Here is a 26,393-nt window from a genome sequence, read left to right as displayed (position 1 = left end):
ATTATTTCAGTGATAAAAGTTTGAGTAAGAAAAAATGTGGTCATATATTTTTTAATTTGGGAATAATAGAAAATAAAAGCGCCTTTCAAAAATAAACTTAGAGGTAATTAAAATAATATGCTATTAATAATTTTACTTTCCTAAGTCCCTCTGATAATTATAAAAGGACAAACATTACAAAAAAAATGATACAAAATACTTCTTTATCGAATTAATGAACTTTAAAGCGAATTAGCTGATTTCTTTACCATATGAATATAGTGCATACTTGTTACAATTTGTTAGTGATAAGAATAACTGTAGAACAGCAAAGGAAAGTATTCTGGATTCATTTGAAGGGAAAAGCAAAAGAGAAGAAAGGCAAAACATATATGAAATTTGAAATGTCGATTTTGGTTAGTGCTATTCTGTATGTTATTATATCCTATGAAAATCCCATAATTATAACCAACTTCCCCTTTTATTTTATACTTTCACTGAATTGAGAACAGCACTAAACTATATATGTATACATTTTCAGATTATATTGTATTATATTAGATGTGCACATGGAAGAAATGTACATTTAAAATTCACTGCTTGTAGAACATATACAGCCAAAACCTTTTATGGGGTTCCCCCCTCCTTCTCAGGGAATCATAAAAATGGTTGTACATTTTGTATTGATTGTACAATGTAATAAGATTAATTTGAAAATTATGTAGTACAGTAATTACTGTTATAATAGATACTATACATATTTACTACAATTGTACATATGTATAATATCTATTATTAGCATTAGCATTAGCATTAGTAGAGGCATTTGATGCAAGAAAGCAAGCTTATGCAGCATCAGCCAAAAAAAAAAAAAAAAAAAAAAAAAAGTAACATAAATAAATAAAAATAACCACTTCCACTTCACCCCTCTGTTCGTTCGAAATACCTGTCCAGCTGAGCCTTAAACTTATTTAGGCTATCAACTTCCACGACAAGGGATGGAAGTCTGTTCCACCCACCAACCACCCGCTGGCTAAAGGCAAATTTCCGCACATCTATCCTACATCTGTCTTTCCTCAATTTGAATTTATGCCCTCTCAGGTGATTTTTCTGAGCTAGAGGAAGAATCCCATCAGCATTGAGCATGCTCAAACCATTCAAGGCTTTGTACACCTCTATCAGATCACCCCGCTGGTGCCTAGTTTCCAGACACTGTAATTTGCAAAACTTAAGCCTTTCTTCGTAAGAGAACTCCTTTGTCCCATTCACCAATCTAGTTGCCCTTCTCTGTACTCTTTCCAGCAGCTCTACATCCTTCCTGAAATGAGGCCTCCAGGCCTGTATACAGTACTCTAGGTGTGGCCTGACCATTGCCTTATACAAGGGAATAATCACCTCCTTATCCCTGCTAGAAAAATTCCTATATATCATTGACAATACACCATGAGCTACTCTTGCAGCTCGTCTGCACTGCTCAGAGAACTTCATATCTGCCTGCACCACCACCCCCAGGTCCCTTTCATTCTCTACCACTGTCAGTGTAGTACCACAGAGTTGATACGCTGCTCTGGGGTTGCTGTTTCCCATATGTAGTACTTTACATTTGTCAATGTTAAACTTCATTTGCCACCTCGAAGCCCATCTGCTCAACCTTTCCAAATCCTGTTGCAGCAGCATAGTGTCAGTAGTGTCCTTGACAACCCTGCCAACCTTCGTATCGTCTGCAAACTTGGACATTAAGCCTGATATACCATCATCAATATCATTTATAAATACAGAAAACAATAAAGGCCCCAATACTGAACCCTGAGGGACTCCACTAATAACATTAGTCCACGATGAGCAGTGTCCATTGATTACCACTCTCTGTCTTCTCCCCCTCAACCACCCCTTTATCCATAGCAGCAACTTGCCTCCAATGCCACACTGCTCCAATTTGTGCAGCAGTCTTCCATGTGCAACAGTATCAAAAGCCTTTCTAAGATCCAAGTATATAATATCAAAGTTATTCCCTGCATCCAGTTCTTTTGTGACTGCATCATAGTATCCAATCAAATTGGTCAGGCAAGACTTCCCCTTAACAAAACCATGCTGTGTCCTAGCTATAACTGAAGTCTTGTCTAGATGATCCTGCAGTGCTTCTTTCACCAGTGCCTCCATTAATTTTCCGGGAACAGAAGTTAAACTCACAGGTCTATAATTACTTGTGTCAGCCTTTGATCCCCCTTTGTGAATTGGGGTCACATTTGCACATCTCCAGTCAATGGGTACCTCCCCTGAGTCCAAGGAAGCTCTCATAATTATGGCTAAGGGTTTGCTTACCTCCTTTGCTGCCTCCTTTAATATAACTGGATAGATCCCATCCACCCCAGGTGCCTTTCTTGTGTTTATCTTCAACAATTTCTCCTCCACTTTGCTCTCAGTTATTACAAGATTCTCTAGCTTACTGCTAGAATTGAATACACCTCTGGCATTCCCCTCGCTGAATAACTCCTCATGTGTGAATGTCGATGCAAAATATTCATTTAGTTTGTTAGCTACCCGAGCAGGGTCATCAACAGTTGACCCATCGATCTCAAGTGGACCAATCTGATTCATCCCCTTCCTTCTAGAGTTTACATAAGTAAAGAACTCTTTGCTGTTTTTCTTCGCATCCCTTGCCAAGGATCTCTCGTAATCTGCCTTCGCCTGCCTAACCTCCTTTGTAACTTGGTTACAGATCAACTTGTATCTATCATAGGCGTCCGTGTCACGTGTTAATTTGTATGTATCCCATGCATTTTTCTTCTCTGCCATATGCCTCATTAGTTCATCTGACAACCATTTAGGCCTAAACCTTGAACAATATTTCTTAGTTGGTATGTAAAGCCTAGTAGCTTCCACGATAAGTTCTTTGAATGCTTCCCATTTTGAATTTGCTGTTGGCAATATCATCAGTTGATCCCACTGTATAGAATTTAAATACTGTCTCAGTCCATTGTAGTCGCCTTTACGAAAGCAATACCCCTTCCCTTTACCCCTAATGGTAGTTACCTCTTTGAGTAACTCCCACTTCAGCACACTGTGATCACTGCCACCAAGTGGTTCATTTATCTGCAGATTCTTAATGCATGAAGAATCACTACTGATAATCAAATCAAGAGTATTACTCCCTCTAGTTGCCTCCCGAACATGCTGATGTAGAAAACAATCATCCAATAAATCCACAAAAGCCTTGCTACTGTGTGCGTGACCAGCCCCCGAATTCCAGTCAATATCTGGGAAATTAAAATCCCCCATTATAAGACTCTCTGATTTACTGGCCCACTCTATTTCTCCGAACAGTTTCTTATTATACTCATCAGAGTCATTAGGCCTATAGCACACTCCTACTCTCAATTTTGATCTCCCAATGCTTATGTCACACCAAACTGACTCGACACTGCACTGTCCAGCGATGTCGACTGGCTTCACTTCCTTGGATTTTATGTGTTTTTTAACTAATAGCATAACCCCTCCTCCCTTCCTATCCTGTCTATCCTTTCTGTAGACATTGTACTCCCCAAATTCCAGTTCTGCATTTCTTATATCTGTGTGACACCACGTCTCTGAAATCCCCACAATATCTGCCTTTGATGTTTTGAGCAATACCTCAAATTCATCAAATTTATTTACTAAACTCCTAGCATTGGTGTACACACAAGTATACATGCACCTGTTCTTTTTCTTAGCTACCCTAACACAACCCATGTGTTTACTTGTACCCCAATGATTCCCAGCAGTCTCTGAAATATCCTGCATCTTATTTTCCAGGCTGCGGCTCATTCCAATAGAAGCAGTGCAAGAATCACTTTCACCTCTGCCAGTGGCTACTGTTAATCTATTAGTCCTTGTATCCCCCCAATCTAGCAGTTTTCCGACCCACCTAACATTGCCTCGATAGCATCAGCAAACATTCGTGCACCCTTTCTATTTAAGTGTATCCCATCCCTGTAGAAGCAGTCTCTCCTGTTAACAAGTACAGACCAGGCTGAAAAAAATTCTACCCCTTGAGCCCTGCACAATCTTTCCAGGGCCGAATTGATTGACAGGGCTCTCATCATATACTCCCTCCTATCGTGTCTGGGCAGAATTGCAGACACTTTCAATTTCAACCCTAATTCACGGCTTTTTTTCATCAGTGACCTGTACTTGTCAAGTAATTCCGCCGGTCTCCTACTCTTAATGTCATTAGTGCCAACGTGTACAACTATATCACCTTTTGTGCCCTTAAAAGATGATATCCGCTCTACAACGTCATCAACTTTTGCCCCTGGCAGACATACCCTGGTCCTATTCCACCTATCCTTTTTACAAAGCATGTTTCCCGTTTCCCTGACAATAGAGTCACCAACAACTACTAGTTCCTTTGGGACCACCGCATTCTGCCTTGGGGGTTGCCGCTGTGTTCCGCGATGACCAAGTGCAAGCTCTGGCATTGGTGTGGGCAGCTGAGAGCTTGATGGGCCCCTCACTTGTAATCCTTCGAGGGCATCCACCCTATCCTTCAAGCTCTCATATAGGCCCATAACAACGCTGAGTTGTCGCCTTATCTCCTTACACTCCTTGCATCGCACACACACACAAAGACATCCCCCATGGCAGTATCATGTCCCATACTTGACTGCTCCGCAAACATCAAGCAAATAGTGCATCTTACAAGGCTGTGATTCAGAGGACAACTGCCCCCCTCAGTTCTCCCCTGGGCCACAGCATTCCCATTAGCTTGAGCCCTTTGCTTTGCTGCTCTGGTTTGAGTCATGATTTAGATTTACTTTCAATAAAATTTCAATTTCTGTACAAAATTAAATCCTAAACTTGTATCCAAACACAGTTATAACGCTATATTTATGTTTCAGTAACGAGTGTTATCTACGGAATATTTACGTTTCAGTAACGAGTGTTATCTACGAAATATTTACGTTTCAGTAACGAGTGTTATCTGCGAAATCCCTTTATATAACTTTCGTATCAAGTTATGTATTAATTATTTGTTTTTACTAATTATTTATGTTACGTAACCTAAGTGGTTATATGTATAATTAATTATGTTAAATAAAATTAATTATATTACGTTTGTAATCTAAGTCGTTATATGTATTTATTTAAACGTACAATTTAACTGCTAACGAAGTTCAACTAACGCTATCTAGTACGGTATATCGTATCACAAAGGCGGGAAAATTACGAACGGTTAGCGGAGTTGAAACACGTGGAAACCTTTACCGATACTTTTATGCAATTACAAGGCCGAGTAAAGAATAAATACACCAAATTAATCAGAAAATCACCAAATAATGTTATACTACTAAATTTAAATCAAAAGTTTTAGAAAAACAATAATTTCAAATCAATAAATAAGAAAAATCCACTTAGCGGCTTTGAAAACGACCGTCTCTAGTAGCCTCGTCAGTATATTAATGTTAGTAAAAGAATGCAAGAAAACAAACTTATATCAACAAACAAGAAACATCCTTCCATATCACCTGTCAATAACCTCTAAGAATTTGTCTAGTCGTCCTTAAAATTATTACTGTTATAATAGATACTATACATATTTACTACAATTGTACATATGTATAATATCTATTATATTAATGTTAGTAAAAGAATGCAAGAAAACAAACTTATATCAACAAACAAGAAACATCCTTCCATATCACCTGTCAATAACCTCTAAGAATTTGTCTAGTCGTCCTTAAAATTATTCAAACTACCCATTTCTTCTACACCAGATGGAAGTTTGTATCAACAATCAACTACCTGCTGGCTGAAGGCAAATTTCTGCATAACTGTCTATCCTGCAATCATCCTTCCTCAATTTAAATTTGTGCCCACCCCACACCAATGTATATTGACTGAGCTAGAGTAAGAATACAATCAACATTCAGCTTACTTAATCCATTAGGCGCCTCCGTAGCCAGGTGGGCAGGAGCAGCAGAGCGTAGCACACGCTTCTTGATTAGACCGGGGTTCGAGCCCATGACCACTAAATACAGAGGATGCAGAAAGGTCAGAGAATGACCACCGTATATCACCGGAGTAATATGGCTTTAGTTGCTAATGCTCCTAAAAAGCCAAACAAACAAACAACTTAATCCATTCATTTCTTTTTAGGCTGTGATGCATTTGGACAATCACCCCCCCCCCCCTTTGGTTCTTCCTCCAAGCCACAGCACTCCCGCCACTTTATGCATATTGCTTTGCTACTCTAGTCTAATAATATCCATAAAATACATTAGGAATTCTAAAAAAAATTAGATAAGGAAGTGATAATATGCTTATTCCACTTTAAAAACAGTTTTCTGCATTGTAATCAATATATGTGGAATTTTTTAGATAAAGGAGGAAAAAAAAGTTTGAAATTTGACTACCAGGGGCTTAAGTCACATTCACTCCAGTAAGCAAATTATTTTTTGCATTTGCTATAAAAGGAATGATTCTGGGATCAGAGAATTCCTGTTTGCTTGTTATGGTCTTATTCTTTGTAACCAAAGTAAAAAGCTGGAAGCTGTAGCCATAACTTAAGTAACCAAGTCCAGTCATCTTTGTTTTAAAATGATGCCTAAAGATAAATAACTTTAAATTAAATTTTATTACAAGAATGGCAGTTGTGTAATTGCAGCTCTTAGAGCATATCAAGTCTGTAGGTTCAAAAAGAAATGGATTAAATATTGAAACTTTGAATTGTGCTGTGCTATATAATAACTGATGCACTACCCCCCCCATTCAAAAATTATATATAGATATATATATAATTTAAAAAAAAAGAAAAGAAAAGTAAACTGCAGCCATTATCAGTCCACTGTAGGTGGACTGATAATGGCTGCAGTAATGACTCCTCGACGATTCATGTTGAGAGAAATGGACCATAATCTGCCATGGTGGCCCAGTGCGGTTGGCAGATCGACTGTATTTAGCAGTCAGGAGCTTGAACCCTGGTTTTACTCAGAGCGTGCGGTATTGACTCCCCTCCTGACCACTCAACTACAGAGACCCATAGCCAAGTGGTCAAGGGCAGCCAAAGTTATTTGAGTAATGCATGCCATAGCTAAATTATAAATTGTTTATGTACTAGAATTTCTAATGTACCAATTACTAATATGCAACTAAAGGTAATAGGGATATTAAAACTAACATTAACATATTAAACACAATAAATATTTAAATTTATCTCCTGCTGATTAAAACCTGTGGGCACTCAACAGGGACCAATACCCAAGTGAAAGCAATCAGCATAAACCTATCCGTTTCTATGATCCATTTTCCAGTTTAACAGATTTTTATTAATATTATAGAAAATTGTATCGTATAATACTAACCTAAAAAAATTGATTAGAGGGCATTGCAACATACACATAGTAGCAAGACAAAAAAAAATTAACGTGGTCTTTTCTTATTTAGCTGCACTATAGTAAGGATTTCTTTGGGTTAATTCTATAATTTTAATTAATTGCACCACTATCTGTCGGGCCAATGGTTCATTATTTCCAGTTTATAACCAAATTATATCCCCGTTATTACTAGTTTACAAACTCTCCAATGCATCTTTACCTTAAAATAAGGCATCATATTGCTTTTGTTTTATATATATATGTATTATATTAGGTATATAATATGTTAATAATCATTAATACATGCACTTTATAGGCTAGTGCCATTGCAGTGGTACTATATGCACTATGTCAATACATTAATATATATATATATATATATATATATATATAGTACAGTGGTACCTCGGTATACCTCCGCTTTGGAATAAGTCCAACTTGATATACGTCCTGTTTGGACGCAAAAAATTGTTTGGTATACGACCTTTGTTTGGAATACGACTTGCGTGCCTCAAAATGAGTCACGACACCTCACGCTACCCTTGTTTACCTCTCTCGAGACAAAGCCAAGACTCAGATGCCAGATCTTACCCCCTCTCCAAAAACCGAATAAAAGCCGACCAAGGATGGATGCTAGCAAAGTACGCATGCCCGTCCTCACTCAGCTTTCCGAATAAAACTGACTGAGGACGTATGCGTGTACGGTGCACGCTTACGTTCTCGATCGACTGAATTCGGTTTTGGGAGAGCGGGTAAGATCTGGCATCTCTGCCACGACTGCCCATGAGCGTCAGTACTACAGTTTCTACCATTCAGTGAACAACCCGCGCTATAACTCTCTGAATTTTCATGTGATTTTGTGTTTTTTCGTGTAAATTTTTTGTAAATTCATTAACCATGAGTTCTAAGAAAGTTAATGGGAAGAGCCAAGTAACAAAGAAAATGGTTAGGATCACCATGGAGGTGAAAAAAGAGATTACTGAAAAGTATGAAGGTGGCATGCGTATCCGGGACTTGGCTGCTGCATACCGTATGCCGAGAATGACGGTATCTACAATTGTGAAAAACAAAGACGTTATTAAATCTGCTAACATTGCGAAGGGGGTGAAATCAATTACCAAACAAAGATCAGGGACATTACAGCACGTTGAGAAATTGCTGTTGATCTGGATTACGGAAAAACAGTGTGCTGGCGATAGCGTATCGGAGGTAATAATTTGTGAAAAGGCAAAACTGATGCATGCCGATCTTTTAAAAAACAAGGCAGGAACGAGCCAAGAAAGTAAAGTGTTTAAAGCCAGCCATGGCTGGTTTGATAATTTTAAGAAGAGGAGTGGCATTCACAGTGTTGTGAGGCATGGAGAGGGAGCCAATGCTGATAAAGATGCCACCAATGATTTTGTTACAGAGTTTGGGGAATTTGTGGAGGCTGACGGTTTTGTTCCCCAACAAGTTTTTAATTGTGACGAAACAGGCTTGTTTTGAAAGAAAATGCCTAACAGGACCTATATTACACAAGAGAAGGCATTGCCAGGCACAAGCCAATGAAGGACAGGCTAACTCTCTTGTTCTGTGGCAGTGCAATTGGGGATTGCAAACTGAAGCCTCTACTGATCTACCACTCTGAAAACCCGAGAGCCTTTAAGAAACATAACATGCAGAAAACTCAGTTACCTGTGATGTGGAGGTCAAACAGCAAGGCTTGGGTAACCAGAGAATATTTCAGCCAGTGGTTTAATGTTATGTTTGGGCCAAGTGTAAAAAGTTATTTAGTGGAGAAAAACCTGCCTCTGAAGGCCCTCCTCATAATGGACAATGCTCCAGCTCACCCTCCAAGCTTGCAGGACTATGTGCTGCCAGAGTTTGACTTCATCACTGTAAAGTTTTTCCCCCCTAACACAACTTCTCATTCAGCCCATGGACCAGCAGGTCTTCAGTAATTTCAAGAAACTCTACACTAAAGCACTATTCCAGAGGTGCTTTGAAGTGACCTCTGACACAGAATTAACCCTAAGAGAGTTTTGGAAAGATCACTTTAATATCGTCCATTGCATATCTCTCATTGACAAAGCCTGGCAGGAAGTTTCCTACAGAACAATGAACTCTGCTTGGAGGAATTTGTGGCCAGAAGCAGTGACTGAAAGGGACTTTGAGGCTGTGCCTATAGTGGAGGATATTGTCTCTCTGGGCAGGTCCATGGGTCTGGATGTGAGTGATGGTGATGTAGAGGAGTTAGTGGAGGGGCACAGAACTGACCACTGAGGAGCTGCAGGAACTTGAGAATGAGGAACACAAGACTAAGATGGATACACTCTTCAGGCTCGGAGGAGGAGGAGGAGGAGGAGATAGAGGAAGCCACTACTTCATTAATCAAGGAAATCTTTGCCAAATGGATGGATGTCAAAAACTTTGCAGAGAAGTACCACCCCCAACAAAGCCCAAACAAGCCGTAATAGCATTGTCTGGAATGACCAGACAATGTCACATTTCTGAAACATCCTGAGGAGAAGGCAGAAGCAAAGTTTTTTTTTGGACAGATTTTTAGTAAACGTCAAACCTGGTGATCCTCAACCAGGTCCAAGTAGGGAAAAGAGACAGAAAAGAGAAAATTAAAGTTTGTTAAATTTTCATTTATTTCATCTACCGTATTTTCCGGCTTATAAGACGCACTGGCATACAAGACGCATCCTAGTTTTGGCCACATATTTTGGGAAAAAAAATAAAATAAAATAAATATTTCTCCAAAATAATAAAAATAATATTTTGGAGAAAATAATAATAATAAAATTAAATATATTTTTCTCAAAATAATGGTATACGCTTGGGTAAGTGTTCAACCAATAATGAAATGTTTGTTTCTGAAAAAATCTGACAGAAGTAACGTAACAGAAATTCTTACTCGCCCTAAAACAAATATGGGCGTCACTTTCTCTTTGTAAAAGACAGTTGGGATTGAAAAATCCCGATCCAGTCTAATTAGCCCGCCATACCATAAAAGCATGAGATCATATTATAGAGGAAGCAAACACATGGGAAAATGAAACATGTTTTTACTTACATCTGATTGTGAGATTCATATCACTCAGATTTCAACAAATTTTCCACGAAAAAAAGATTACTGGTATGTATTGTTGCCATAGATTGTAACCACTGATAATTGTTAAAAATATATTTCAACAGATAAATCTTAAGTAAAATTGGTGTGAATTTCAAAGGGAAGTTTTCAGAACTCGGTTTACCGGCACTGCGTCATCGAAAATGCATTGCCGGTAGTCTTTAGGCCTAATCTGACATTGACCATATAAGACGCAGGGTGATTTTCCGAGTATTTCTTCGCGAAAAAAACCGCGTCTTATAAGCCGGAAAATACGGGTAATTGCTTTTGTATGTATATTTTAGTGCACTGCATCATTTATTGCTTTTGTATTTACGTATTTTAGTATTAAGCAGTGTCTCTTGATTTTTTAAGGAGTCTTATGTGCTGTAATGTAATAACTAGATCGAAAATTAAGCTAAGAAATGAAAATTAAGCTAAGCTATACATACGATCTAGTTATTAAGCAGTGTATAAATTATTTTATACAACCCCATCAATGTATAATATGCCAATAACAATAGGATTTTTTTTTAATGGGAACGGATTAATCATTTTCCCTTTATTTCTTATGGGAAAAATTTGTTTGGTATAAGTCCAAGGATCTGGAATGGATTAAGGACGTATACTGAGGTACCACTGTATTTGTTACACATTCTCCATAGATAAATCTATGGAGAATGTGTAGGTAAAGTATGGTACATTGTTAAAGAGTACAGACACATAAGATAATATACAAAAACTTATTGCTGTATACCTACAATTTATGTGATTTTTTTTTTCTGAGGTTAACCACCCAAATTGAAAGGAAAAAACAACAATAGTAGATTCCCTGTTTCTGTAATGATTGATATGCACTATGGCAAAATCAATTTTAAGGTTATTTAACAAATAATAGAATTATGAATTATATAAAATATAATAGAACTTCAGAAATTAAAATTTATATAATGCATAGTACACATTGATCATCGTTGACTCGACAGAGAACAAAATATATAAAACTAAAAACTAAAGCAAAAATAAAGCATGTAGCGTAAGCAGACTTACCATGTCCAAGCAAAAGAATCATGTGTGGACCTTACTCTATCTGAAAAAAGAAATGGAGTTGTGTATAATGTGTAGCCCTCTAGTGATTGCCACTTGGAATTGGAAAGTGGTGACCCCTGTGTGTTGGACATGGTAAAAATTGTGTTAATCTGCATGAAATTAGTTATATGTTAAATTCAGACATAAAGCTACAATTAGTTATGTGTTAAATTCAGACACCGTGACAAAAGCAAGGTGGTGTAATTGGCTAATGGAGTAGGAATGAAAGTACCTGAACTCCACAGAGGCAAAGATATAGTAGTATGCTTAAGAGTAGTTTCTCCTCCATGCATGGATTGCCCTTATAATTATGGAGAAATAAGAATGAAGAGTATAGGATAGTTGAAAGCTTGAAGCAAGATATAAGGTAAACCTGGGTAACCCTCAGGTAAACCTGGAATCACAAGCCCATTCCTATAGTAGACCCCCTGAGCTGAATTTGCAAATCATTGTGTGAACTTAAGTGGGGTGATGTATATACAAAGATAATGAAATAGTAAAGAGGGAAATATATTAAAAAAATAAAGTTAAATTAAGGTAAGGCAGAATGTAGAGTAATGTGAAATAAATATATCAAAATGTAAAGAAAAGTGGAATACTAAAGAATAAATAAAATGGTTATGTTATAGTGATAGTTAACAAAAAAAAAAAAAAAAAAAAATGTATAATAAGAGATAAATAGTTACAAAAATTACAAAATATGGATGTTGCCACAACTTTCAAAACTGGCCTCTCGTTAGGTATCAACAGCCAGAATTGCAAGCAAAATAGTAACATGTGTCTTCATCTCTGATATGAATCACAAGCCAAAGAGTAAAAAGCATAAACATAAATAAAAATGAGTATAAAATTTTAATGTTACTGATATATAAATTTGATACCAAAATATATGAAAATAAAATTTTGTAAGCAAAGTTAATTTTTTTTTACAACGATTAAAAAGAGGGGTATTTTTAAAACTAAACCTAGTTTTGTCCTGCAAACAAAACTAAACTGAAAAGCATGCACTAGTGAGATACAAATATAAAGTTATATTTGTATCTAACAGGTAATATAAATTTTTATTACCTAGTGATAAAAATTTTGTCAAAACTATAAATACAGCGACTTCTTAATTTATGCAAGGGCTACGTTCTAGAATGTCTCACACAATTTAAATTCATGCGTAATATAAATAATCACCAAAAAATATGATAATAGGCCTATGAGAGTAACTCTCACGTCTTTATAATTTACCCCTACCAGTACATACTAAATTCGTTTTATTTGGTTAGAATACTGCGCACTCTAAATAAAATGATGAGCAACCAAAGAGATTCATTCATCTTTATTGATTTATTTATTTTTTTTTTTTTTGTACAGCAAAAGTATGTTCACTATAACCAACATATACAGTACAACATAAACGACAGTTGAGAGAAAGAGAGATTGGGGTGCAGGGTGGCCTTAGGCAGATGAGAGGGATCGTTATTATCAGATTCAGTTCCCTTGGATTTGGACCAGATAGGTGGGGTGGGGGTGTTATGTTAAACTGGGAGATGGAGGGTTCACTTGACTGCTGCTTTGACCTCTTGAAAAAGGAATCCCGAGTTAGTTGCTTTGCATGTTGCCTCTTCTCCTGCAACAACTCATAGTAGCAACCAAGTTCTAGCGTAACTTTACGTTGCATTTTAGAGCTTCTTTCAAGATTATGGTGTTCGTCAGCTAACAGATTTAGGCCTTCATCTATAAGATTTAATGCTTTCAATATTCCTTTCACTGTGAGGCTCCATTCTTCTTTAACTTCTAGGCTTTAGCTCACTTCTGCTTCCTTCTCATGAATGCGATGCTGCTCCAGTGCAGACAGATCTTCATTCGACAATTCTTGATGATGCAAATCAATTAAATCATCGATATCAGTTTCTTCCACTTCAGTGAACCCGATTTTTTTTGGCGAGTTTGTCTTTAGTTTGTGCATAATCTTCTGGCGCCTCCGTAGCCAGGTGGGAAGGAGCAGCAGTGCGTAGCACACACTTCTTGATTAGACTGGGGTTCGAGCCCATCACCACCAAATATGGAGGATGCGGAAAGGTCAGGGAATGACCACCGCATATCCCCGGAGCAATATGGCCTTAGTTGCTAATGCTCTTAAAAACCAAATAACAAAATAACAAGCATAATATTTATTTGTATCAGAGCCTTTGAAGGAGTTGCTAAGATCTGGACATAGCTTGCCACAAACTTCGAATACAGTTGTGTATCGTCAATGAATGTTAAAGTATCTTTTATATTGAAGGCTCACCAATATCGCTACACATATCTGTTTGTGGTTGGTCTTGTCAGTTAAATCATCCAGATGCGTTTTGAATACTGAGCCTTAAAAGATTTAATCACATATTGATCCTTAGGCTAGTATTGAGGTTGTATTTGCTAGGAAAAAACAATCTTGATATTGGAACAGACATCAACAGTACTGGGTGGATGGCTTGTGGCATTATCAAGAATAAGTAAGATGTTAAATGGAATTCCTTCTGTCTTGCAGTACACTTCCAATTCTGGTCGTAACTGAGATCCAAGATAACTTCTGAAAATAACAGCAGTCATCCACCCTTTAGGGCGGATGACTGCCGTTAATTATCCTTATTATTAGTGCCAGTACACAGGCCTGTATAACCTGTCATAACCTTTAAGGGCACAAGGATTTTGATGGTGGTAAATGCACACAAGTTTTAGTTTATGACCCTCCATATTAGCACCAGAAAGAAGTGTTAGCCGATCTTTCACTGCCTTAAAGTCAGGCTCAGCCTTTTCAGCAATGGTATAATTGCTAATATAAAATTTTTTGCTAATATAAAACTGTTTCGTCGAGGTTGAATGTCTGTTTGGATTTGTACTCCTCCTCTCGTGGCGCTTTCAGTAAATATGTTTGCCGCAAGTTATTTTGAATTTGCAAAATTTACACACACGTAAAGTAGGAAGTCACTGTAATTAGAAACTTGAAAAAAATATATAGGGAGTATCAAACTCAGGAGTAATTGTGACCTGCAGTAGTGTGCTGGTAACACAGAGATTTATCAAATATTTCCTCTTATACAAAAACATACGTTCCAATTAGTATCATTTATAAAAATTTATATAATTTATAAATTTTATTAAAATTTTATAGAATGTATAATATATGTCTAGTGTAAAGTGTACCAGTGTAAATTTAATTTTCTGTATTGAATGGGTACCTGCTTCAGTATAGTGTTAATTATCCTTATTATTAGTAATGTTATTAACCATTATTTTCTTAGTCATTTATTACTGTAAACTAGTAAAATCAGTAGTTTTTGTGCAGCCCTTAAACAATTGTTTAAGGAATGTACAGGAGCTTCTGGTTTTGCATGCCTGATATATATACACTACTGTAAGTGAAAAGTGTATCTACTTTTAAAACTGCTTACAGGAGCATATATATGAATTTTTATATATTAGCTACTTTTAGTAGTTAATAGATAGAATGCTGATTAAAAGGGATAGATTTTTTTGTAAGAATAGTATATATATATATATCATTTTAACAGAATTTCCTGCATATGATATGATATGCCTTCAATGAATAGCATTTGATACTGTTGCATATATAAGACTACTGTACAAGTTAGAGCAGTATGGCATTAACGGCAAGTTGCTGCTATGGATAAAGGGAGTGGGAGAAGACAGAGTGGCAATCAGTGGACACTGCTCTTTGTGGACTAATGTTATTAGTGGTGTTCCCCAGGGGTCCATGTTGGGGCCATTGTTGTTTTCTGTTTTTATCAATGATATTGATGAAGATATATCGGGCTTAATGTCCACGATTGCAGATGATACAAATGATACTTCTGCTTGCTCAGATTAAAAACCTGAAGGGGCATAGATTCAAATTGAGGAAAGGTGGTTGTAGAATAGATGTGCGGAAGTTTGCCTTTAGCCAGCGGGTGGTTGATTGCTGGAACGGACTTCCATCTGTTGTTGTTGTGGAAGTTGATAGCTTAAATAAATTTAAGCTGAACTGGACAAACATTGAGTGACCTGATGGGTGAAATAGGGTTTTTTTTTTGGCCGATGCTGTATAAGCTTGCTTTCTTGCATCATATGCCTCAACTAATGCTAAAGGTTGGTAGGGTTGTTAATGACAGTAAAGACAGTGTGCTGCTGCAACAGGATCTGGAAAAGTTGAGCAGATGGGCTGAGAGGTGGCAATTGAAGTTTAACATTGACAAATGCAAAGTGCTACATATGGGTAACAGTAACTCTAGAGTAACATACGAACTGCGCGGTACTACACTCAGAGTAGTGGAGAATGAAAATGACCTGGGGATAATTGTGCAGTCAGATTTCTGAGCAGTGCAAACAGGCAGCAAGAGTAGCTCATAGGGTCTTGTCAGGAATATTGCTAGCAGGGATAAGGAGGTGATTATCCTCTTGTATAAGGCAATGGTCAAGCCACATCTTGAGTACTGCATGTAGAGCTGGAGGTCTCATATTAGGAAAGATGTAGAGCTGCTGGAACGAATACAGAGAACGGCAATGAGATTATTCAGTTGAACACAGGGTTGCTTGTTACCAAGAAAGGCTTAAGTTCTGCAAATTGCAGATTCTGGAGACTAGGCACCTGCAAGGTGATTTGATTGAGGTGCATAGGGCCTTGAATGGTTTGAGTAAGCTCAATGCTGATGGGATTCTTCCTCATGTTCAAATTACATACCTGAGGGGGCATAAATTCAAATCGAGGAAAGACAATCGTAGAATAGATGTATGGAAATTTGCCTTTAGCCAGCAGGTGGTTGATTGCTGGAACAAACTTCCATCTGTTGTGGAAATTGACAGCTTAAATAAATTCAAGGCTGAATTAGACAAAGTTTTGGAGGGAATAGATGGGTGAAACGGGAAGGTTTTTTTTTTTTTTAATTGATGTTATATAAATTTGCTTTCTTGCATCTGCTACCTCTACTAATGCTAATATCACTAATCATCAAATCCTTAAAATTATTGATTGCATGTGAAAGGTGAGTTAAGGAAATATTTATTTTATTGGTAGTGTGGTTTTATTGTATCAGCTGAAAATTGTATCATCTGTACTCGTTTTAGCAACTCTCCATCCTTCCTAAAATGAGGCTTCCAGACCTGTATGCAGTACTCAAGGTGTGATCTGACCATTGCTTTATACATGGGGATAATCACTTCATTATCCCTGCTCACAAAATTCTTGTATATCATTGACAAGACCCCCCTACTCTGACAGCCTGTCTGCACTATTCAGAAAACTTCATATCTGACTGCACAATTATCCTCCAGGTCTCTTTCATTCTCCACTACCCTGAGTTGAACACCACCCATTTGGTACATTTCTCTGGGGTTACTACTGCTACATATATGCAGTAATTGCATATGTCAATGTTAAACTTCAGTTGCCACTTCTCAGCCTATCTCCCCAACTTTTCCAGATCCTGTTGCAGCAGCATACTGTCATTACTGTTATTAACAACCCTCCCAACTTTTGTATCATCTGCAAACTTTGACATTAAGCTTGATATACTTTCATCAATATCATTAATAAATATACAAAACAACAATGGGCCCAACACTGAACCCTGGGGGACACCACTAATAACATTAGTCCATGGATTGCCACTGTCTTATTTTCTTTCACTCAACAATCCTTTTATCCATTGTAGCAACTTGCACTTAATGCCATACTGCTCCAATTTGTATAGTAATCTTCCATGTGCAACAGTATAAAAAGCTTTCCTGAATCAAGGTTATGATATCAAAATTATTTTTTGCATTCAGTTCCTTTGTGACCAATAGTATCCAATCAAATTGATCAGACAAGACTTCTCCCTAACAAACCATGCTGTCTGAATTATTGCTGCTGTCTTGTCTAGATGATCCTGCAATGCTTCAGGAATGTCAAACTAACTGGTCTGTAATTACTCGAGTTACCCTTTTATCCCTTTGTGAATTGGAGATACATTTGCACATCTCCAGTCCATGGGGACTTCTCTTGAGTCCAAGTATGCTGTCATAATTATGGCTAAGGGTTTGCTTTCTGACTTTACCACCTCCTTTAATATAATTGGATAGATCCCATCCACCCCAAGTGCCTTCTGTTTAACATCAACAATTTCTCCAGGTCACTGCCATAAACCAAGAACAATTTGCACTTTCTGGGTTACTGGGCTTTTCTGTTAGTGCATCTCCACTGTGCTGCCACTCTATTGGGTAAACCTACCTAATAGCGTGTTGAGCCTCCTTTAGCCTTAAAAACAGCCTGAATTCGTCTAGGCATGGATTGAACAAGATGCTGAAAACATTGTAGGAATGGAGTACCATGCAGACATGAGTGTGTCACACAGTTCCTTGAGATTCGATGGAGGAGTAGGCCTACATCGAACAGCCCTTTCCAACATCATCCCAAAGATGTTCAATAGGATAGAGATCCAAGGACTTAGCGGGCCACTGCAACAAAGAAAAGTCATTGTCATGTTCCTGGAACCATTCCATAGTGATTCAGGCTTTGTGCACAAGTGCATTATTCTGCTGGAACTAACCATCTGATTGAGGATAAACTGTCAACATGAACGGATGCACTTGGTCAGCAACGATGTTTAGGTACCATGTGACATTCAGACATGAATTTATGGGTATCAATGGACCCAACGTGTGCCAAGAAAACGTTTCCTACACCATAACACTGCCCCCACCACCTTTGCACAGTAGTCGTCAGACATGATGGATCCATGGATTCATGTTGTTTTTGCCAAATTCTGAGCCTTCCATCAACACAATGCACCAGGAACTTCGACTCGTCAGACCAAGCAACTGTTTTCCAATCCTCGATAGTCCAATGCTGGTGTTGCTGTGCCCACAGGAGACGTGCTCTCTTGTTCTTCATTGATAACAAAGGTACACAATGTGGCCGTTGGCTGTTGTAGCCCAATCGCGACAAAGTGCGACTAGTGGTCCGTTGCGATATTTTGTTCTGCATACCAAGGTTGTATTCTGACTTAATGTACGACATTGTGGCCTGTCTGTTTGCTTGCACAATTCTAGCCATCCTCCTTTGACCTCTCTTCTCATCAACAAGCGATTTTCTTCCACAGGAGTGTTGTTGAGAGGATGCTTTCTGTTCGTTGCACCATTCTCGATACACCCTTAAACTGTGGTGCGTGAAAAGTTCAGGAGAACTGTCGTTTCAGAAATGCTTTGTCCAGCACGTCTTGCACCTATTACCATGCCACGTTCGAAGTCCGTTAGATCACTCCTTTTCCCCATTCTTGCTACAGTTTGTATGCTTAACTGATACTGGAAAGGTTGTTCTGCTGCATTTATATCCACAACTGGTCATGTGACTTGCAACGTTGTGCGGCAAACCATTTGTGTGCACAGCAGGGGTGTACCTAATAAAGTGGTAGCACAGAGTAATTATAAATGAGTAGTAAACTCGATTGTATTGCATTTGCGATAATACCGATAGCTGGAATTGTATGGTATTTTACGTTATTATGGTGAAATGTGTGTCCCCTTCACTGAAATCTTCAGTCATATAAAAACCAAACTTTAAGAATCTTCTCTTCATTCCTATTTTTCAGCTTGTTACTCCGTATCCCGATTGTGGAATTTGTGCATGCCATGATCGTCATTATTGATAGCTTATTATTATTATTCCGTAAAAAAGTCCCTAAAAAAGAAAAAAAAATTGAATGAAAAAAATTAACGTAAGTTTGAAGTTACGTAAGTCGGTGACTTACTACAGTATATCCAAAAATGTTCAGCAACCTATGTAAAAAATATGGTGACGAATAAAAAGACTTACCATGCACTACTCGTGTGTCCAATACGATGCTTCCCTTTATTTTTTAAAATTTCATGCATGGTTTGGTCACCAACATTATAATGGTTCATTAAAGATTTAACGGATGTATCGTTTTCAAACTTCTGAATAATTTCAAGTTTATGTTTGAAAGCACAACTCGTTTGCGTTTACCCATCATTTCTGCAATTTCTAAACAAAAAATTTTGTTATCCCTGACATAAATAGAACTAAATATTTGTTCTCTCTCTCTCTCTCTCTCTCTCTCTCTCTCTCTCTCTCTCTCTCTCTCTCTCTCTTTTTTAGCATTGGGGTTGGGTGTGAAGACAGTGGGGGTTGCAAAATAATCTCTCAATAATGACTTCATAACGCCCTGTTTGTCGCTTACTTACGACTAGCAAAACATCTGTTTATACCTATTCTAGTTATTACTTGAATTTTATTGATTTCTGTTTTTTTTTATTTTTATTATTTTTTTGTTGGAGTCTTGAAGTGTTCAGATTAATCCACTTCCCAGTTAAACGGATCCCGGTAAATCGAGAATCTGCTGTATATCCCATCCCTGTAGAAGCAATCTCTCTTATTTTCCATAATGAAACTCATCAACATAATTTCTGGGCTACATTATGTTTCCTTTAGATGTATTATATCAGCATTAGTTATTCTAAGCAATTTAAATTCACTCATTTTATTGACAACACTCATGACATTATTTTAGATGCATTTAAAACTTGACTATTTATCTATAGTTTACTACCCTCACTTATTACCCTTGAAGTTTTGTAATATTGTTTCCCATATGCGGGCTTCCTTTCTTCTGCAATATCAACTGTTGCAGCAATAAACAAGAGATCTTGAGATGTGTGCAAGCATTGCTTGACCCATATCATCAGATAAATGTGTGTGTCTATATATTACCCCTGATCCCCACTCCACAAATAGCAGTTTCTCTCATCCTGCACAGTATTGTCAGTGAAACTGACAAAAATCCTTGCATTAACTTTGCTCAAATAAATTTTTTTTTGCAAAATAGATTTGTTTCTATCATAAGTGTGGTCACGCTGATAAAAATTTGTATACCCCCACCTCAAAGTCTTGCAGAGTCCCTCAGGGCTTTCACCATATAATTCCTCCTGTTGTGTCTTGGTGAAATTGCAGACATAAGCATTCTGACTGAACTCGTGACATTTTATCGGCTTTATCCTATATTTTCCTGTAGTTCGTTATAGAGAATTCATTAAATAAGAACTGCTTTTACTAATGCCACATTATTGGTGAGTTCTGATATTCACGCCACATTATAACAAACCCGTTGTGCAGTACCAAAATTAATTTTACAATCCTCTGCCCAGCTAATTGCATGCTCTAATGTATACACCAATTTTTTGGTTTGTCTGTTTGTGTAATAAAAGCCACAACCCCAAATTTCCAGAGTAGGAGAGGGTATTATATGCTCCTTGCCAAGATCACATAATTTCACCAGAGTATAAAAAAATAGCTTTGAATTGGGCTGCAACAAAAATTGAACCCAAGCCACTTCAGCACAGCACATGAGAACAGAACACTTTCTGCTTCATTGTCCATAATGGTATATACCATTATGGTGTATATACCATAGGTATGAGAGCTTTTGACTATTCTAAGAGTTACACCAACAAAAAAGTTGACTACCTCTGATTTACACTATTACAATTTTGATATTAAATCTATAATCACAAGGCCAAGAGATCTTGAAAATATGTTGATTCTTAAAAAGTTTGTTTTGTGTGGGCTTTTTTTTTTTTTTGTTGTGGTTACGTTAAGATGAAAGAAAACTAAAGTTATAAATAAAATCATAAATAAGAAATGCTGTGATAATTGCAGTTCAATATAACCAAATTACCATTAATAAAATCATTGATTATTTTAATCCTGACTTGTTCTTGTATTCCATAATATTCATCTGTAATTCTTTCAGATGTTCCTTAATTGGCTTTGACCTTTTTTCAAGTAGTGTGATAATGCAGTTGCTTCATAAAGAATGTAAAAGGGACCAGACTCTTGTTCTTATCACAGTGGATTCCTGCAAATCTCCAGATCTCAGATACTTTGTTCTAGTCCCATTTATTGCAGACAATAGCTTTTCAGCTATTGACAGAGTGATGTCATGATTGTCCTCTAACAATAATAAATAATTATATTTTGGAACATTGAAAAAACTCTAGTCTTTTTATATGTGAAAAGATATTGCAAATTTCCATTGGTTCTATTTGTATCATATGTGGAAGATAAAAAAACAAGAAAAAAAAAAAAAAACCCTAATATAGCCAGTGAAGAGTGTAAACTTTTATTGTACATGTAATGGATTATTATTCTTGTAAAATCATGTTATTTAACTAAAATATTAAGACAGCTTCTTATAATATAAACAGTTTTATATTTTTAATAATTTTATACATTTTTGAATAATAAAATTGGGCAATAGTGATAACAAAATGAGACTTTTTACAGAATCTGTACACTTATATAAACATGTATTTTTTGTTTTAAGCAATTTAACAACTGTAAACTGTTACTGCTGCAGTTTTGTATATGTACACTATATCTTAAATAATATTATTCCTGCTCTTTTATATTTATTATAAAAATGTCAAAGGTGCAGAGTTGTGTACCTTATCTTGTAAACATAATTTGCTACAACTTCTATTTTAATATTTTCTATTTATGATGACATTTTCTTGAATCAAGGTGGTTAATCTTATTGAGAGATGAAAAATTAATAGGAGAGGAGAGGAAATGAGACAAATTTAATACACTGCAGTTTAATCAAATGGAATACAGTTTAAATAATGCCATTTCTGTGTTCATGTAATATGTAAATTCATAGACTAAATAGTTATAAAATGGTAGATTTATTCAAGGTAGCTTTTGACTAGTAATGCTTTTATTATCTATCATTCGATTCTTTCATTTCGAAAACATGCTGTTAAATCATCGCAATTTTTAATACTGAGTAAGAATGTATTTTTTTAAAGTTGATTATCTCTGTTTAATTTCTAGAAGAAATCATGGTGTATGAAATTGTTTCTATACTATGGAATTACATTAGTATAATTTATACAAGAAAATGTTTACCTTTATACTGTACTATACAAAAAAAAAAAAAATGATGAAGAGATAATTGTCATAGTATTGTGATTTCTGTAGCATACTTTTGTATATTAAATTATGGGTTTTTACGTGGCTTGTACATAAGATTATTTGATTTGATTTCATTCATTATTGTCTTTGTCTTGTATTGTAGTTAATGTTATTAATATCTTGTGTTGTAATATATATTTTTTAAAAATACTGTGTTTTTTGTGTTCCTGCACTTGACAGTTTTAAATTACTTTAATAAATCCATATAAAGAAAATGTGAAAAAATGAATACTTCATATTAATAGGATTATTTTTAAGTTTTCATAATGAGCAATTTTTTAAATTTTTGGTACTATAATTGTAAAACTTTGCTAGTTCAATTTAAAAAAAATGCAGTTAGCACAGGAAAATTGTACTGTTAAGATGATAAAAACTAAATATTTCTATGGCTTTTATACACAGCATTTTTGGATGTTACGTTATACAGGAATTATTATTTTTTTTCCCTTCTAGACAGTTATAAATTATTTTGCCTCTAAATCTAATAATCTTACAGTAGAATGATATTGCACATTGATAAAAACCAAATATAAATTACTCAGTTATTACTCTTAAATGATTAAGAGGTTTAGAACATTAGAACTAGTATGTTGTCAATAAGTAGCTTTGTTAATATGGTGTTGTGTCGAGTACTGTGCCTCAAGTCATAGCAGTTAATGGTGAAGTTTCCTTAAATTATATCAGTAAAGAGTTTATTTTATAATTGTTTCTTATGGTTACACTAAAAATGAGATGTATTATTAGTTTTGAATAAAAAAAAAAATTGATCGTACTATGTTGAAGGTATTCATTCTTATCTCTTTTGCATTATTTTGAAACCATCATTCTCACTTCTTGCTGAACTAAATTCAGAAAAGTTCTTATAGAACTATTATTATCTTGATTTGAACTGAATTGCATTATTCTCTTTATCAGCATGATTGCAAATAATTTTATTTTTTTTAAAAGGTAATATCAATGTGAATTCTTATTCTGGATAATGCTTTAACATTATCCAGAATAAGAGGAGAAATTATTCACATACTTCACCTAAATAACAATAATATCATATTCATCTTTTCTACCTTTAAAGCTTTAAGTGTTGTAAAAAAATAAATAAAATAAAGCAATTATATTTGGGTTGGCAAACCAGTAATTCTACAAACTGGAAGTTTGTAATATAATTTTAATGAAAATTTAGTTGAAATTGGCTGTGCTGCTCCAGTCACATTTATTTTTATTACCAAATATTGTTTATAGCACTTGTCAGATATGAAAATGTGCCATCTGAAACTTTAGTCTAACTTAATATAGAATTATGAAACCCTACCAGATCAGTGCCAAGCTTTTAAAGATGCCAAATTATTCATAACAATTTCAACTTCTTTCAAGAAGTTTCTAAAATAGGCTACAATAGAAATCAGTCTTATTGATCTCTTATAATTTATAATGAAAATAATATTTTGGAACTCGTAAAAATGGATCTCAGATAAGTGTAAAGCAATTCTTTAGGATATCATTTAATCTGTATATTTTTTACATTTCTTTCTTCTTTTTGAATGTTTATTGAATGTATTGACAACCACATTGTATATAAAACAATCATGTTAATATATTTGACAATTTAATAACACCAGTATACTTGTGCCCTCTTTTTCAGTTTCCCTCTTTCATGTTTTATAACAGTGTAGTTATGATACAGCATTCATATATATAATAGCATTCATACTGAGGTTGTTTCATGAGACCACACACACTAATTTGAATAAAAATATTTGCATGGAATGTCCTATTTCAGTGAAAGGTGTGTGTGTGTGTGTGTGTGTGTGTGTGTGTGTGTGTGTGTGTGTGTGTGTGTGTGTGTGTGTGTGTGTGTGTTAGAAAGCACCAGTACAAAGAATATATTACTGAATAAACTTTTCAGAATCAAAGGTTTTATCCAGAACTCCTTCAACATAGAATTAACTAACAATGTATTCTTAAGGGTTTTGCAGAAATTACTAAAATTGTAAATAGTGCAACCATAGTTGCTGACATATTCTGTCTGGAACATTTTCATTCATAAGGCATCACCAATATTTTAGTGAGAGATAAGTCCCCCAATTTTTTTTTTTTTTTTTTTAAATTCAAAATAACCTTTACGAAAGATGATAGTTGTACTACTACTTGACATTAGAGCAGTCAATATTGTAGAGCTGTCATCTGTAAGGGTATCTTCACGTAGTGAATTTTCCACTTATATTTTGACCAGGGTAACTTGTAATTTGCTTTTCATATACAACATACCAAGTATATGGCATTGTGAATGCAGTAATTTTCTTTATTTTTAAAAAAATGATATCTTTGTCATTGAAAGGCCTTCATTTCTGAAAACAAATGTTTAGAACTAGTTATAATTCTTATTAATGTATATAATTGTTACAATTGTTACATTTTTTATGGTCAGTAAAATTATTTATTAAATTTTGTTTGAAAATATGAGGCTATAAAAATATTTCAGGCCTGAGCAGATTGTAAACATAATGCTTATTCATATATGCTGGACACATATGTTTCCCCTCACCCAGATGTAAAAACCAGTGCTTCCCAACCTTTTTTCTGCCAGGGCACAGTTGGAAAATTATAATTTTTGTACAGCACACAGAGATAAAATGGGGCAGATTGCAGATTTTGGGTTGTCTATAAGGACTTTGTGAAAAAATACATTTGCAAATAATACATTTGCATTATATATATAATTATGATAAGAAGAGTAAAATATAAATACTATGGAAGATATTAAATATTTAATACTAAACTTCAAAATAAAATCTCCAATTTTTTCAATGAAAAACTTGAGCTTGCTTCTGTGAACATAACATTTTTATATCAGGTTTTATTTTTGAAATGATTGTGTAACTCCTGATCCAGTGATGATCTCTTTGAATTCTTGATAGTCACCATTGGTGAGAAACTTTGTTCGCATAAATAGGTGGTAACAAATGGAAGAAGAGTGTCAGTTGCTTTTTCTCTGATTGAAGGAAACTTCTTTCTCGCCATTAACCAAAATTCGGATAACTCGATTTCTTTAAATTGTATTTGAAGGGTGCAATCATTTCTTAAATCTCTCTTCTTTTTTTTTTCATCGATAGATGTAATGCTTGAATTTCTAGGGATAATACAAATGGATTTTGAATCCAATCAAATTTTTTTACATGGAGTACAGAATTTCAAGATAGTGATAATTTTTCCTCAAGCAAACACAAACATTGCTCTACTAATCCCAATAATTCTTCTTTAGGATTTAAATTATAATGCTGATTAAACATCATTAGTGATCCATTATTAACCTCACTTTTCCAAAGTTGAAGTTTTTCTTTGAATCCATAAACTTTGTCCGTACACATTGTTTTCCTCAATATGATACCTAGAACACTTCACTGAAAACAATTAAAATCAAATGTTACATTACAGTAAGAAATAATTAAAAATCAAATGAACACAATTAAAAATCAATTTAATGCAATTAAAAATTAAGTAAAAAATTAATTTAACGAAAAAAATTGCAAAACGATTTTCCTTCCTTCCTGAAGCTTACAATGCTGTTCAATCCTATGTCATGATCATAGGAATGAAAATTACCGAACAGGGGTGAGCATGGAACTTAAATAGGGATTATTTGTCTTCCCACATGTGCATAAAAGACCACGAGTCAGAGATTAGATATGGCCAGCGAACATTAACAGAATTCTCATGTAATTTAATTTCGATGGTTTCTGCAATTAATAATCTCATATAATTATGTTGGACACTAAGTATTTTGGCCTCGTTAAATAAAAAAAAGTGTTTTTCATTAATGGCATGAAAGGCGAATTCTGACACTGCTGAACAAGAAGCACGAACTGAGACTGCATGTTGATTA

The 26,393-nt window shown here is 35.5% G+C and overlaps 1 protein-coding gene across 1 annotated transcript in view; it reads left to right on the top strand.

The window, feature by feature from the left end:
* The window catches only part of LOC150082462 (piezo-type mechanosensitive ion channel component-like), an 861,219-nt gene extending 839,724 nt beyond the window's left edge, over positions 1 to 21,495 (top strand). The window contains 1 exon segment of the mRNA XM_090377768.1: positions 21,291 to 21,495. The gene's annotated coding sequence lies outside the window, so the exon portion shown is untranslated.
* The last annotated feature ends 4,898 nt before the right edge of the window (positions 21,496 to 26,393 follow it).

Source organism: Mastigoproctus giganteus, chromosome 7, assembly GCF_048544385.1.
Source record: "Mastigoproctus giganteus isolate SK-2022 chromosome 7, ASM4854438v1, whole genome shotgun sequence".
In the NCBI taxonomy this organism is placed as follows: Eukaryota; Metazoa; Arthropoda; class Arachnida; order Uropygi; family Thelyphonidae; genus Mastigoproctus; species Mastigoproctus giganteus.
The sequence above is the reverse complement of the archived record's forward strand: the minus strand, read 5'-3'. Positions and strand labels throughout refer to the sequence as shown.